The sequence below is a fragment of the Oncorhynchus clarkii genome, chromosome 12 (genome assembly GCF_045791955.1).
Source record: "Oncorhynchus clarkii lewisi isolate Uvic-CL-2024 chromosome 12, UVic_Ocla_1.0, whole genome shotgun sequence".
NCBI lineage: Eukaryota > Metazoa > Chordata > Actinopteri > Salmoniformes > Salmonidae > Oncorhynchus > Oncorhynchus clarkii.
This window is the reverse complement of record NC_092158.1, coordinates 64,586,224-64,601,391: the sequence shown is the minus strand read 5'-3', so window position 1 is coordinate 64,601,391 and position 15,168 is coordinate 64,586,224. Positions and strand designations below refer to the sequence as shown.

The window sequence follows — 15,168 nt, the reverse complement described above, 5'->3', positions numbered from 1 at the left end:
ACTAGTCCGCTATCTCGTTCTGTCCATTTTACCTCTAATGTGACCAGATTAACGCTATTGAAGAACCTACTTGAAACCTTTGTCATGGAAGATCAATTCTGAGCACTTGAATCAAAGGACATGTCCAAGCATTATCCATATAAAGTCCCCAATGACATGTTACAAATAAAGACTGGATGGTCAAAGCGCTGCTCGCAGGGTTCAATCCATTTTTTTTTTCAAGCAAAGTTTAAAAAAAAGCTATTTTCTAAGCACTTCAATCGTGGGACGAGCACATCAAGTAAGGACAATTTAAATTCAAAGGAGATAGACCCAATTATTAAAGGTCGACTTTATCATCGCCCAGTAAGCAGAGTTGAAAACTGTACAGGGAGAATACATTGGACTTCAATTACAATGCTTAAACCACTTAGCCATCACAGGAATCTAAGGAAATTGATGAGGAGAAAGCAGAAGTGGGCTATATGCTTCAAGCAAGTTAAGAACATGGGTGGGGAGACCCCATTGAAATTCAGGTCCAAAGTCTAAAGAACTCGGCCATTGCAGCTGTTGGAATGCAAGTAAAGGGATTGGGATTTGGAAACAGACATCATTGGTGAAAAATGGTAAACTTGATGGCACAACATTTTGCTCTTATTGCGCCAATTAACCTTGGTCCTTTCCAAAGCTGTGAAGGTTGGAAGTTTAATGTGCAAGTCAAAAAACTATGTGCAGAGAAAGTACAAGTGGACTATTCACTGAGAATAAGATTTAAAAAAGAGCAGAGAGACCCCATGGGGTTTCAAGTCTGAGGACATACCGACCTGTCTCTCAGAATTTCCATCATAAATCTAATACAAACAACAGTCTCTGTACTGAAGAGACTATTTTAACTGTTTAACAATGCAGATATACTCTGAGCACCTGAATCAAAGAACAAGTCCATGCATTAAGCAAACATTATCCATATCAAGTCTCCAATGACATGTTGCAAATAAAGACTGGTTGGTCAAAGCGCTTAACGCTATTGAAGAGCCTACTTGAAACCTTTGTCATGTGTTGATGATTAACTTACAGGAGAGTGAGACCAAATCATGGACGCTGGACAGAGTGGATTTCAGTTGTAACAAAAAGGCAGTTTATTGAGTCAAAAGATATCTTGTCCTGCAGTTTTAACGTGCACGGACCTGATTCATATTGCTCAAATGGAGTTAGCTGAAAAAGGGCTTAGACAAAGGTTACAACATTTTTTATACATAGAATGATGTAGGTGGAGTCTTGTCGTGTCGCCTTCTGAATGGTCCCGAAGGGTTGGAGGCGGACCTGCTCCAGCCAGAGCAGGAGCCCCAATGGTGCACAGCAGAATCTTCTGTTCTGTGCACCCGACCAGTAGAGGGGGGATGGAGTGTGTGTGTTTATGCAAGAAGGTATTTGTGTGTCAGGGGATCGTGAGGTAGGGAGAACTGAGAGGGGCATTTTAAGGTTGGGGGTAGGGTGCTTCCTGTTTGGACAGGGGTGCGTGCAATGACTTGAGTCAAGCGGATAAGTTTGGCGCTGTATAATATATGAGCTATGTGTATGAATATATGTATATATGACAAATCCCCCTCTTCACATCTTTTAAGACGTGAAAACTAAAGCAGAAACGAGAAGGAGGATATGATGAAAACAAAAACCCCCTCTATTATGCAGCGAAACTAGGCAATAAGGTGGTGCTTCTAACCTTGTATGGAGTGCATTGTTGGTCTGTAGATGTAATTCTGCGTTTGGGACGGGAGTGATTCGAGTGAGTGATGTTAGAGACGGTGTCAGGGATAGGGGACTGGGTAAGTGTACGTGATGTGGTAGGGTGTGATAGTTGTTCTATTAACCATGTGAAAGTGCCCAGGGACACCTCAAATATCAGTAGGAATATCACAAACAAAGGCCCAGATATTCCTAGCCTTGCCTAGGGAGAGAGAAATATCCCTCTAACTGGGCGAGGTTCCTTTGTCAGGGGAGATGGAGTTTGATACTCCATCACCTGAGTCAGGAGTGTCTTAATTTGGTATCGAATTAGGCTGCTCAAATCAGCTCAGACTTCAGTCAGTGTTCTGGAAGGAGTTGGGGCTGGTGGTGCCAAGGTGCGCCTGATTTACCTTTGACCTGGACTGAGTGTGAAGTAACCTCCTTCACTTCGTACGGTCCAGTCCACCTGGGTTCCAGCCACTTTCTCTTGTGGACTTTAACCCTCACCCAGTCTCCAACTTGTACCTTCAGTGGTGGCGTGTCCCCCGGCAGCTCCCCCTCCTGGACCTTGTGAACCTGGGTAGAGAGTGCTGCAGAGAAGAACCGTCAGTTTTTTCACATAATCATACATTACAATTTGTTGTACATCAAGAGCGGGCATATGACCTCCCTCCCTTGGTGGACCAGGCATGACTCTTCCAGTCATTATCTCATGAGGAGAGAGATGGGTGCCTGCTCCTGGTGAGGCTCTCATAGCCATCAGTGCCAGAGGCAGGACTTCAACCCATGTCAACTTCGAACCTGCACACACTTTAGCTATCTTAGCTTTCAACTTTTGGTTTGACGTTCCACCAGACCTTGAGATTGGGGCCTATACACAGATCCAAATCTGTGGGTTATGCCAAATCTTTCTTCCACCTGTCTTAGGTGTTTGTTACTGAAATGTGAGCCACTGTCAATATACCTGGGTATTAGTTTGGTTTGTAGCCACTTGATGACTGACTTGGCATCCTCTTTTGCTGTTGGCATTGCCTCAACCCATTTGGAGAACCTATCAACCATGACTAAAAGATAGCGTATCCCTTTGGTTACATTGTCTACACCGATATCTGTGTAATCTATGCTAATGTCCTGAAAACATGCATTAGGTACTGGGTATGAGCCCATTGGTGTTTGATATGGTTTCTTTGAGTTGTGGCTGCCACAAATGTTGCATTCGTCACAAAATAAGTCAGTCATTACGTCGCAAAATAAGTCAGTCATTACTTTAATTTGAGGGTGCCACCAGATGTGCGAGACCTTTTGAAGGGTCTTTAGTTCCACCAGTCCTTTGTTCTTTCTTCTTTCTGCTTCCTCCCCCTCTTGTTTCTGGAAAAGGACGGATGAGGTGAATTCGTCTTTTACAGAAACATCCAACCGCAGATAGATCTGTTGTCAGTTGTGCAAAACCTGTTGATGATCCGGGTGGGAGGAGGTTCATTGGTTTGGGTAAAAATGTTTTTTTTTCTTCTTTTTTTTCAGTAAGTTGGCTCCCTTCTCCTGCAGCGGGTGGGGGACATCTTCATTGCCAGGGCATAGCGTTCCCTGCCATATCTTGCTGTTGCTGCATGTGGCTGGATCCTGGGTGGTTGTATTCCGGCTGTTCCTGCTGCATATAGCTAGGTTCTGGTGGGCTGTAGTGTAGAGGTGGGGGTCCTCCTCTTCCTCTCCCTGGTGCTCCTCCACGTCCTGATAGTGAAGGAGGACAGAGTGGCATAGTTCCCTTCAGTAGGGTAAGATCTGCGCAGTTCATCCCATAAAATGGTCCTGAAACGATCTAGGGGCAGGGTGGGTGGCTGGTCTCTGAGGTCGGCTGCTGTCATGCTGCCGTTCATGGTCCCATGGTTGGTGGCTCTGGCTAGTAGTGCTTTCATGTCTCCTAGGCAGAGATCCAGACCGGAGGTCAGAGTCTGCAGCTGGTGTAGCCATGCGGAGGCTCCTCCATGTAGGCTGGGCATCTGTTCCATCAGTTTGGTCAGGTCAGTCATTTTCCAGGGTTGGTACTCTACGTAGCGTGGATCAGCTGCTGGGCGTAGGGGATACATGCTGGCTCCACCCCGTTCCAGGTCCCAGTCTTCTCTGGTGGTCACTCCTTTAGATCTTAGTCCAGCCACCCTGGCAGACTTCCGGGTGGCGGTCGCCCCCTGTGTTTCGGTCATGTCAGTCACCTTTCCCTTCATCATGCCTTCGATGTGGTACTCACCCATCCCTCTGCCTTCATTATTCATCAGGCCCTTCGCTTGGGCTATTGATTCACTTAATTCTCTCCTTAAGTGTTGTATTTCACAGTCTATTTCTGAACTGGTGGGTGTCTTTCTGTTGCTGTCCTGTTCTGTTGCCTGACTCTCGTGGCTGAGGTAGGAAACACCCACCTGTAGCTCCAGAGCCTACCGAGCCTCCTAGATCTATCAGGAGGGAACCGGCAGAGTTTCCGGGGAAGGCTCCTTCCTTGCATTGGTGTTCTCGCTTCTGGGAGGTGTTCCCTGGATGTGGAGTGCTGGTGGTGGGGAGTGGCTCTCACTCTATCTGCCCTCCTGTTATTCCGAAGCTCATAGCCCCATTGAGCTGGCCTGCCTGTATGCTTTGGACTGGGGCCTGTATTGCGGGAGGTGCCCTGGTGAGGAAAGGGTTGTTACCGTGGAATGGGTTGTGTGACGGGCTCCGGTGATTTTGTCCCTTTGAGTATGGCGGGGGCTGAACTGCCTCCATTGACATTTTTGGGTATAGTGAGGGAGAAGCGGCCTCAGGGGGAGCCGTGGGCAAGATCGCAGGCGGGGCTTTAACATCCCCCGACGCCACAGTAGCCACGCACATCATGTCTGGTTTGTTTTTTGGGCTGCACCCTCCTACACTCCTCTATAGCCCATGTCCCTACCTTCAACTCTGCTTCTGCCCGTTCTTTCTCTCTTGTCCCTTTCTTTTGGAACAAATGAGCTTTGTTCCTCTCTGTCTCACTTGCCGTTGCTTTCCCTACGTCTTCCTGTAGCTCTCTCTGCATAGCTTTGAGCCTGTTATATAAATATTCATACACATAGCTCATATAAACAAAGACATTCCGTCGTAAGAACACATACACCCAGCCATAAGACTGACCCCCTCTTCCTTATATAAACACACATCTCATCTCCCTCTAACTGGCCGGTCCCAAGAGCAAAGAACTTTTGCTGTGCACCAATGGGGCCCGCTCTGGCTAGAGCAAGGCCCGCCTCCAACCCTCCGACCAGTCAAGAAGACCGAAACGACAAGACTCCACCTACTTTATTCTATGTATAAAAATGTATGTAACCATTGTATAGGCCTCTTTTTCACCTGGCTCCTTGACGAGTTATGTGAACTAGGTCCGTGCACGTAAAACTGCGGGACAAGATATCTCTGACTCATTAAAACTGTCTTTTGTTACAACTGAAATCCACTCTGTCCAGCGTCCGTGATTTGGTCTCAACTCTCCAGTATTTGAACACTAACAAGCCGCTCCTCAACAGGAGGGGCTCCGCTAAGGTAACCTGCCTGGGTCCATTTTAATTTTATTCCCTCCCATACCGACTTTATTTTGTTATACTGTTCTTTCCCTCCAGCTCTATCCATCATGCTCTGATCTAAAAAGTCATTGAATTTGAGTTTGGGCGTGGTGGCTGCAGACATTTTATCTAGTTCGTCTGATAATGTGTATAATGCGTTATTTAGGTATATTCAATCTATGTGGTGTTTATTTCTATCGTTGTATGCTTAGCCCGTCCCTGGTCGAAACCAGGGACGTACTCGCGGTGTCGGCACAAACTTATCTCTTCCACCCCCACCCTCGCATACAAAGGGGGTTATCAGTATGTGACGCCCAACCACGTGTGTGTTTCTCCGGTATTTTATTTGAATTTGTTCAACGATTTATTTAGGTATTTTCTAGAAATGATTCAGTGATTTCCTTTTGGAACAATATACTAGTGAAATCAAGCGATCCTATAACAACAAGCATTTCTCTACTGCTGGCCATGCTTTCCACCTGGCTACTCCTACCCCTGTCAACAGCACTGCACCCCCAACAGCAACTCGCCCAAGCCTTCCCCATTTCTCCTTCTCCCAAATCCATTCAGCTGATGTTCTGAAAGAGCTGCAAAATCTGGACTCCTACAAATCAGCCGGGCTAGACAATTTGGACCCTTTCTTTCTAAAATTATCTGCCGAAATTGTTGCCACCCCTATTACTAGCCTGTTCAACCTCTCTTTCGTGTCGTCTGAGATTCCCAAAGATTGGAAAACAGCTGCGGTCATCCCCCTCTTCAAAGGGGGGGACACTCTTGACCCAAACTGCTACAGACCTATATCTATCCTACCATGCCTTTCTAAGGTCTTCGAAAGCCAAGTCAACAAACAGATTGCCTCCAATACCCTACTCAACAAATTAGATGCAGTCTATCACAGTGCAATCCGTTTTGTCACCAAAGCCCCATATACTACCCACCATTGCGACCTGTACGCTCTCGTTGGCTGGCCCTCGCTTCATACTCGTCGCCAAACCCACTGGCTCCATGTCATCTACAAGACCCTGCTAGGTAAAGTCCCCCCTTATCTCAGCTCGCTGGTCACCATTGCATCTCCCACCTGTAGCACACGCTCCAGCAGGTATATCTCTCTAGTCACCCCCAAAACCAATTCTTTCTTTGGCCGCCTCTCTTTCCAGTTCTCTGCTGCCAATGACTGGAACGAACTACAAAAATCTCTGAAACTGGAAACACTTATCTCCCTCACTAGCTTTAAGCACCAACTGTCAGAGCAGCTCACAGATTACTGCACCTGTACATAGCCCACCTATAATTTAGCCCAAACAACTACCTCTTTCCCAACTGTATTTAATTTATTTATTTATTTTGCTCCTTTGCACCCCATTATTTTTATTTCTACTTTGCACATTCTTCCATTGCAAAACTACCATTCCAGTGTTTTACTTGCTATATTGTATTTACCTTGCCACCATGGCCTTTTTTGCCTTTACCTCCCTTCTCACCTCATTTGCTCACATTGTATATAGACTTGTTTATACTGTATTATTGACTGTATGTTTGTTTTACTCCATGTGTAACTCTGTGTCGTTGTATCTGTCGAACCGCTTTGCTTTATCTTGGCCAGGTCGCAATTGTAAATGAGAACTTGTTCTCAACTTGCCTACCTGGTTAAATAAAGGTAAAATAAATAAAAAATAAATAAATAAATTGTCAGAATAATTTTATCACTTTGGGAACCGATATTTTTTATTCGGATTTGTTCAGTGAATTATTTAAATATTTTCCAAAAATAATTCAGCAATCACCTTTTGGAACAATATATTAGTTAATTCAAACGGTTCTATAACAATTGTCAGAATAATTCTATCTCTTGGGGAATACCGACAGCAGAAAGAGGGAAAAATAACAACCAGTCAGCATTCAGCACGGCGGCTGGGTTAACTCACAGCTCGGCGACTGGTAAGAACAGTATTCAGCTCACTGTCCGTCAATATTACACCGTTTATCTATTCACAGTATGGCAATCATTCCCCAACAAATGTTTTGTCTGAATTGGGCACAACAAATTCGCGGAACGTGAAATCTGGTTATATTAATTATAGTTTGATGTGCAATGATCACCTCATTCCCGATCTCTGTCTTGTGGAACGCCAAATTTACATGTACTATATCTATTCGACTACACCTCTAACATAACCAATTAAACAGTTTACAACTTATTTAATAGGATCTTTTACATGCAGATTCAGTCGATCTATTAATTAACTACACCTCTAACACAACCAATTAAACAATATACCACTTATTTAATAGGATCTTTTACATGCAGATTCAGTTAATTATCTGTTAACTACACCTCTAACATAACCAATTAAACAGTATACCACTTATTCAATAGGATATTTTACATGCAGATTCAGTTAACCAGTCTCTATTTACGCAAGATATCTTTTAACCATGCCTTGATTTCTTAAAAGCAATTTAACAGCAATTCAAATAAATACCAAATTTGGTTGTAGGCTAAGATACAATATGCAGATTTTGATTTAACAGGCTCTGCTTACCTTTTATGTCGAGCGCTCTGATCAGTCTCCTGAGGCAAGTTGAATGGCCGATTACTCCTAGCGAGAGGTCACCCTTCCATTTGGTTTGCACCCAATGATTTGTCTTCTCTCACATCAACTTGTCCTAGATTGAATTCAGATGTTTAAACCATCCTCTGCTACCTCTGTTGATGATTAACTTACAGGAGAGTGAGACCAAATCATGGACGCTGGACAGAGTGGATTTCAGTTGTAACAAAAAGGCAGTTTATTGAGTCAAAAGATATCTTGTCCTGCAGTTTTAACGTGCACGGACCTGATTCATATAGCTCAAATGGAGTTAGCTGAAAAAGGGCTTAGACAAAGGTTACAACAGTTTTTATACATAGAATGATGTAGGTGGAGTCTTGTCGTGTCGCCTTCTGAATGGTCCCGAAGGGTTGGAGGCGGACCTGCTCCAGCCAGAGCAGGAGCCCCAATGGTGCACAGCAGAATCTTCTGCTCTGGGCACCCGACCAGTAGAGGGGGAAATGGAGTGTGTGTGTTTATGCAAGAAGGTATTTGTGTGTCAGGGGATCGTGAGGTAGGGAGAACTGAGAGGGGCAGTTTAAGGTTGGGGGTAGGGTGCTTCCTGTTTGGACAGGGGTGCGTGCAATGACTTGAGTCAAGCGGATAAGTTTGGCGCTGTATAATATATGAGCTATGTGTATGAAAATATGTATATATGACACATGGAAGATCAATTCTGAGCACTTGAATCAAAGGACATGTCCAAGCATTATCCATATCAAGTCCCTAATGACATGTTACAAATAAAGACTGGATGGTCAAAGCGCTGCTCGCAGGGTTCAAACTTGCACTGGGCAACCCCAATGGATTTTGAGTCCAACGATTTAACCATTCTGCAATCACAGCTTTCTGAGTTACCTCACACAAGGACAAAAGTATCCAAATTCAACTGCCTAGTTGAATTTATTTTTCAAGCAAAGTTTTAAAAAAGCAATTTTCTAAGCACTTCAATCGTGGGACGAGCACATAAAGTAAGGACAATTTAAATTCAAAGGAGATAGACCCAATTATTAAAGGTCGACTTTATCATCGCCCAGTAAGCAGAGTTGAAAACTGTACAGGGAGAATACATTGGACTTCAATTACAATGCTTAAACCACTTAGCCATCACAGGAATCTAAGGAAATTGATGAGGAGAAAGCAGAAGTGGGCTATATGCTTCAAGCAAGTTAAGAACATGTGTGGGGAGACCCCATTGAAATTCAGGTCCAAAGTCTAAAGAACTCGGCCATTGCAGCTGTTGGAATGCAAGTAAAGGGATTGGGATTTGGAAACAGACATCATTGGTGAAAAATTGTAAACTTGATGGCACAATATTTTGCTCTTATTGCGCCAAGTAACCTCGGTCCTTTCCAAAGCTGTGAAGGTTGGAAGTTTAATGTACAAGTCAAAAAACTATGTGCAGAGAAAGTACAAGTGGACTATTCACTGAGAATAAGATTTTAAAAAGAGCAGAGAGACCCCATGGGGTTTCAAGTCTGAGGACATACCCACCTGGCTCTCAGAATTTCCATAATAAATCTAATACTGTACTGAAGAGACTATTTTAACTGTTTGCCAATGCAGATATACTCTGAGCACCTGAATCAAAGAACAAGTCCATGCATTAAGCAAACATTATCCATATCAAGTCTCCAATGACATGTTGCAAATAAAGACTGGTTTGTCAAAGCGCTGTGAGCAGGGTTCGAATCTGCACGGGGAGACCCCATTGGATTTCAAGTCCAACGCCTTAATCACTCGGCCATCGCAGCTTGCTATGTTAAATACCAGGCCTTAACCAGTCGGCCATCACAGCCTGCTACATTAAAAACCAGAACTTAACCAGTCTGATATCTGTACAATTCTGTACATTTTACTTCTGTAAAGACTACACCTTCTACTGAAGAACCTGTTTGTCAAGGAATTATATTCTGACCTCGGCGATGGCCGAGTGGTTAAGGCGTTGGACTTGAAATCCAATGGGGTCTCCAAGCGCAGATTTGAACCCTGCTCACAGTAATCTGTACATTTTACTTCTGTAAAGACTAGACCTTCTACTGAAGAGCCTGTTTGAACTGTTTGTCAAGGAAAAAATATTCTGAGCACTTGAATGAAAGGACAAGTCCATGCATTATGCACACATCATCCATATGTGTGTCAAGTCTCCAATGACATGTTGCAAATAAAGACTGGTTTGTCAAAGCGCTGTGAGCAGGGTTCTAACCTGCGCGGGGAGACCCCATTGGATTTCAAGTCCAACGCCTTAACCACTCGGCAATCACAGCCTGCTACATTAAAAACCAGAACTTAACCAGTCGGCTATCTGATTCTGTACATTTTACTTCTGTAAAGACTAGACTTTCTACTGAAAAGCCTATTTGAACTGTTTGTCAAGGGAAAATTATTCTGAGCTCTTGAATGAAAGGACAAGTCCATGCATTAAGCACATTATCCATATCATGTCTCCAATGATATGTTGCAAATAAAGACTGGTTTGTCAAAGCGCTGTGAGCAGGGTTCAAACCTACGCGGGAGACCCCATTGGATTTCGAGTCCAACGCCTTAACCTCTCGGCCATCACAGCTTCTCCTGTTACCTACAGACCAGACCAGTCTGCTATCTCGTTCTGTCCATTTTACCTCTAAAGTGACCAGATTAACGCCATTGAAGAGCCTACTTGAAACGTTTGTCATGGAAGATCAATTCTGAGCACTTGAATCAAAGGACATGTCCAAGCATTATCCATATCAAGTCCCCAATGACATGTTACAAATAAAGACTGGATTGTTCAAACCGGTGCTCGCAGGGTTCAATCCAACATTTTTTTTTCAAGCAAAGTTTAAAAAAAGCAATTTTCTAAGCACATAAAGCAAGGACAAGTAAGGACAATTTAAATTCAAAGGAGATAGACCCAATTATTAAAGGTCGACTTTATCATCGCCCAGTAAGCAGAGTTGAAAACTGTACAGGGAGAATACATTGGACTTCAATTACAATGCTTAAACCACTTAGCCATCACAGGAATCTAAGGAAATTGATGAGGAGAACGCAGAAGTGGGCTATATGCTTCAAGCAAGTTAAGAACATGGGTGGGGAGACCCCATTGAAATTCAGGTCCAACGTCTAAAGAAGGGATTGGGATTTGGAAACAGGCATCATTGGTGAAAAAATGGTAAACTTGATGGCACAACATTTTGCTCTTATTGCGCCAAGTAACCTCTGTCCTTTCCAAAGCTGTGAAGGTTGGAAGTTTAATGTGCAAGTCAAAAAACTATGTGCAGAGAAAGTACAAGTGGACTATTCACTGAGAATAAGATTTAAAAAAGAGCAGGGAGACCCCATGGGGTTTCAAGTTCAAGGACTTAACCACCTGGCTCTCAGATTTTCCATCATAAATCTAACACAAACAACAGTATCTGTACTGAAGAGACTATTTTAACTGTTTGTCAAGGTAGATATACTCTGAGCACCTGAATCACTGGACAATTCCATGTATTAAGGACATTATCCATATCATGTCACCAAGGATATATGGAGACCCCATTGGATTTCAAGTCGAACGCCTTAACCACTCTGCCATCGCAGCATGGTATTTTAAAAACCAGTTCTTAACCAGTCGGCTGTCTCATTCTGTACATTTTACTTCTGTAAAGACTCGACTATCTACTGAAAGAGCCAATTTGAACTGTTTTTCAAGGAATACATATTCTGAGCACTTGGATCAAAGGACAAGTCTATGCATTAAGCACTTCATCAATATCAAGTCACCAATGCTACAAATAAAGACTGGTTTGTCAATGTGCTGCGAGCAGTTTTATAAACTGTACGGGGAGACAACAATGGAGAATATTTCCAATGCTTAAACCACTTGGCCATCGGAGCAGTAGGAATCTAAGGAAAGTGGCAGTTTGATCAGGGTCTGCGTTGCATCTCTGCCCTCGTGCAAGGCCTGTGCACACTGGTATCGTCACCACAATTGCCAGCAGTGAATCCCTTGCACAGACATGCTTAGTAAATAATGCAACCATTTCTCTTCAGCTTGTTGTGAAGCCACAGGTCAGAGAATGCAAATACTGCAACAGTGGCTGATTTTGGGGTTTGTATGCAAATGTCTTTATATCTAATTGAAAGACTAAAACTTTTTCCTTCTCATAAGCATTGAGAGAAACAGCCACATATGCAGCCTATTTCTGTGTAAGTAGTTGGTACTGTATAATCACAGAGATAACATATATTTCAGTCTTGTTTCACGGGAACCTTAACTTTAGAAATATTAGTAGATAATAGCAGAATCTACTGCACAGCCAGAGCTGATTAGCTAGCAAAGGTGCTGGAGGCAAAAACTGGAGAAACAGGAAAAAGTCTGCACAGTTTAGAAATACTATTACAATCTATAATGAAAGATCAGAATTGTATTGATGTGAGCAAAACAAACAGTTGTCTTAAAATCATAGGATTATTAAAACTATATTTTCGTCTGCACAATAAACAACAAATAAATACATTGTGACAGTTGTTAGTTGGTTAGCTAACTAGCGAATTTGAACCACATTATCATAGTCAAAACACCTTAATACAAGACCCTCTTATCTCAACATTCTCTTTCTCTCTATCTGTCTGTCTGTCTGTCTCTCTCATAAGATGATGAATGACATGCTTGGTGACACCATTGGCATGGAGACCACCAGCAGCCCAACCCTAGTAACCAGCATGCAGAAGCCTCTCCTCGTTCCCCATGGCAACCTCATCACTGCCTGCATTCCGAAGCGCACCCCAGTTCCTCTCCTCACTTCCACTACCCCACGCCCGTTCCCTCCGTCTCTACACCTTTGTCAGATCCCACCCCTGTCCGCTCCTCCCTCCCACTCTACAGCCTAACCCCTGCCCTGCCCTGCTCCGGTCCCCTGCCCTGCTCCGGTCCCGTCATATCCGCCGCTCCCAGGGCTCCTCCATTACCAACTTTCTAGCCCAGCAGCAGAGGCAAGAGAAGGAAAGCACATCCCTGCTCTAGGACTTTCTGAGGAGACAGGAGGAGCAGGTGCGTTGTGGCAGGGCGGAGGCCCGGGAGAAGTGGTACTAGAGGGAGGTGCGCATGGCTGAGTCCCTGGGTAGGATGACCACGGCTCTGGAGCTGAACTCCTCTCAACAGGACACAGTCATCGCCCTGCTACAGAGACTTTCCATGAGAGACAGGAAGTGACAGAGTCATCACCCTGCTGCAGGGTTGTCACTAGCTTATATAGCACAAAGTCACAGGGCTCATTTGAGTGGTATGGCAAAAGCAACAGACTTTAGTCGAGGAGTGAAGTCAGGGGAGGTGCATTTTCAACTGCTGAAAGTTGAACACTAATGTGGTTTCCCAACAGCAAGGTTCAGGACGACGCACAAGACATTCTACAAATACCCCACAGGGCCGACATCCCCGTTATTTGCAAGAGTAAGCGACGCAGGTACAGAGGACAAAGAGTCGGATGCCTGGTCATGACCCGGAGAAGGCGACTGGGAAAGCTGCCATCAATACTACTCGCCAACGTGCAATCATTGGACAATAAATTAGACGAGGTACGATCACGAATATCCTACCATGGAACATCAAAAACTGTATTATCCTACGTTTCACGGAATCGTGGCTGAATGACGACATGGATATTCAGCTAGCGGGATATATACTGCACCAGCAAGATAGAACAGCACACTCCGGTAAGACGAGGGGGGGGGGGGGGGGGCAGTCTATGCATATTTGTAAACAACAGCTGATTCACAAATTTTTAGATTTTAGATTTTGCTCGCCTGAAGTAGAGTATATTGTGATAAATTGCAGGCCACACTACTTGCCTAGAGAGTTTTCAGCTATACTTTTCGTGGCTGTTTATTTACCACCACAGACAGATGGTGGCACTAAGACCGCAGTCAGTCAGCTGTATAAGGAAATAAGCAAACAGGAAACCACTCACCCAGAGGCGGCGCTCCTAGTGGCCGGAGACTTTAATGCAGGGAAACTTAAATCAGTTCTACCAAATTTCTATCAACGTGTTAAATGTGCAACCAGAGGGAAATAAATTCTAGATCACCTGTACTCCACACACAGAGACGCGTACAGAGAGCTCTCCCTCTCCCTCCATTTGGTAAATCCCACCACAACTCTATTCTCCTGATTCCTTTGCTTACAAGCAAAAATGAAAGCAGGTAGCACCAGTGACTCGGTCTATAAAAAAGTGGTCAGATGAAGCAGATGCTAAACAACAGGACTGTTTTGCTATCAAAGACTGGAACATGTTCCGGGATTCTTCCGATGGCATTGAGGAGTACAACACATCAGTCACTGGCTTTATCAATAAGTGCATCGAGGACGTCGTCCTCACAGTGACTGTACATACATACCCCAACCAGAAGCCATGGATTACAGGCAACATTCGCACAGAGCTAAAGGGTAGAGCTGCCGCTTTCAAGGTGCGGAACTCTAACCCGGAAGCTTACAATAAATCCTGCTATGCCCTGCGACGAACCATCAAACAGGCAAAGCGTCAATACAGGGCTAGGACTGAATCATACTACACCGTCTCTGACGCTCGTCTTATGTGGCAGGGCTTGCAAACTATTACAGACTACAAAGGGAAGCACAGCCACGAGCTGCCCAGTGACACAAGCCTACCAGACGAGCTAAGTTACTTCTATGCTCGCTTCGAGGCAAGCAACATGCATGAGAGCATCAGCTGTTCCGGACGACTGTGTGATCACGTTCTCTGTAGCCGATGTGAGTAAGACCTTTAAACAGGTTAACATACACAAGGCTGCGGGGCCAGACGGATTACCAGGACGTGTGCTCTGGGAATGTGCTGACCAATTGGCACGTGTCTTCACTGACATTTTCAACATGTCCCTGATTGAGTCTGTAATACCAACATGTTTCAAGCAGACCACTATAGTGACAACCTGCCTAATTGACTACAGACCCGTAGCACTCACATCCATAACCATGAAGCGCTTTGAAAGGTTGGAAATGGCTCACATTAACACCATTATCCCAGAAACCCTAGACACACCCCAATTTGCATACCGCTCAAACAGATCCACAGATGATTCAATCTCTATTGCACTCCACACTACCCTTTCCCACCTGGACAAAAGGAACAAATATGTGACAATGCTATTCATTGACTACAGCATTGTTGCAAATTATGGGGAATAACCAATCGCGATGAGGCATTACCAGCTGTGAACTCTATATGTAACACGCAACCATGGTGAATGTGACTGCAGCCTATATCAAATGTTGCAATGGTAAAGAGTTGCATATAATTTTCACTTAGCACAATCACTTTGCCAACCAC

The 15,168-nt window shown here is 44.2% G+C and overlaps 3 non-coding genes across 3 annotated transcripts; all 3 read right to left on the bottom strand.

The window, feature by feature from the left end:
- Positions 1 to 9,527: 9,527 nt before the first annotated feature.
- trnas-uga (transfer RNA serine (anticodon UGA)) lies at positions 9,528 to 9,609 on the bottom strand. Its single transcript has one exon. It is a non-coding gene; the product is annotated as a tRNA-Ser (tRNA).
- Positions 9,610 to 10,040: 431 nt separating this feature from the next.
- Positions 10,041 to 10,122, bottom strand: trnas-uga (transfer RNA serine (anticodon UGA)). Its single transcript has one exon. It is a non-coding gene; the product is annotated as a tRNA-Ser (tRNA).
- Positions 10,123 to 10,340: 218 nt separating this feature from the next.
- On the bottom strand, positions 10,341 to 10,421 carry trnas-cga (transfer RNA serine (anticodon CGA)). Its single transcript has one exon. It is a non-coding gene; the product is annotated as a tRNA-Ser (tRNA).
- Between the last annotated feature and the right edge of the window lie 4,747 nt (positions 10,422 to 15,168).